The sequence below is a fragment of the Bufo gargarizans genome, chromosome 6, assembly GCF_014858855.1.
Source record: "Bufo gargarizans isolate SCDJY-AF-19 chromosome 6, ASM1485885v1, whole genome shotgun sequence".
Classification (NCBI taxonomy): Eukaryota; Metazoa; Chordata; class Amphibia; order Anura; family Bufonidae; genus Bufo; species Bufo gargarizans.
The window spans coordinates 76,620,832-76,622,153 of NC_058085.1; the positions used below are offsets into that span (position 1 = coordinate 76,620,832).

Genomic DNA, 1,322 nt, shown 5'->3' on the forward strand with positions numbered 1-1,322 from the left:
GCGAGAGTGTTGTGGTTTATTGTTAATTGTGTGAAAGAGGTTCTATGGGATGTACGTAATATTTTTGTGTTCAGAATGAGGTTGCAGTGGATGAATGTTTGGGCATGATCCGAAGTAGGTTGTTTCTTTATGTACTTTGTGATAGGGAAAGGATGGGTACAGTAGACGCCGAAGGTGTCCGGAAGTTCAAAAAATGGCGGTTCTGGTTATAATAAGTAATTGTGTTTTTTTTTCTTTCAGAAAAAAGGGAAGATATCAGAAAGTCAAAGAATGGTTAAATGTTTATTTTTGTGGGGTTATGTGGAAGGTGGGGTTTAGTGTGATAAGTCTTGATATATTAAGTGTTATGTTGTTGTATTACTGTATGACTTTATGATTGTTTGTTGTGCTTTTGCGGAGCCTAAAATGTAGACCGCACTGATATTTTCGTATTGTATTATAACCTGGTTTATGTTGTGTATTTTGTTACTTTTCAAATAAAATAACAAAAATAACAAAAATAAATAAATCTGTTCTTATCAGTTTAATATCTGATACGTCCCCTATCTGGGGACCATATATTATGGATTTTTTGAACAGGGAGATGGAAAAAGAGCTTGCTCTGTCCACTCCACGCATTGACCTGGTATTGCTGTACCTCCAGGACCGGTGCACCCCTTCTAATACAGTATAAAAAAACTGAATGAAATTGAGAGATGAATTGCAAGCATCCTTCCAGCAAGCAAGTGGAAAGATGCTGTGTCCTGCCTTAGGAGTCTGCACTTCAGCTTCTCCTCTGCCCAGTCAGTGCTGTGCTGCTTTCTGCGTACCTGCATCTAGTCTGTCAATCTCCTAATTGCATCAGCTGTGGGTTTGTTCCAGCACCATGCAACCCAGCCAGCCAGTCTCCTCACACCCCAAATCCAATTAAGACTGATATCTTAGCATGGTGTTCCCTCCATCTGACCGTATTTTAAAAAAAAGATTTATAAAGCCTGTTTTAATTTCTTCTGGGGTTCCAAGATGGACAAGTTGCGAAGAGATACGGTAATGCTTCCTAAATGTAAAGGTGGAAAAGATTTTACTGATATTAAAACCTTTCTTTTAATTAAGTATTTTAACTCCTGTTTAAATGCCCTTTTTAAAGACAACTATTGGTCGTATTTTATTCGTTATAATACTGGGTATTTTATGAGGAAGTTTGGATGGTTTAAAACGGTTTTAAATTCTCCTTATTCTTTTAATTTATCTATTTCTTATAAGATTTTAGAAAAAATTAACGAATACTTTTAATCTAGGCCAAAAGAGGGTTGAGATTTTAAAAAACAGTAGAATGATTTTAA

At 36.0% G+C, this 1,322-nt stretch overlaps 1 non-coding gene across 1 annotated transcript; it reads left to right on the forward strand.

Moving 5' to 3' along the window:
- The first annotated feature begins 464 nt into the window (after positions 1–464).
- Positions 465–659, forward strand: LOC122942778. Its single transcript, XR_006390705.1, has one exon. It is a non-coding gene; the product is annotated as a U2 spliceosomal RNA (small nuclear RNA).
- Positions 660–1,322: the final 663 nt, after the last annotated feature.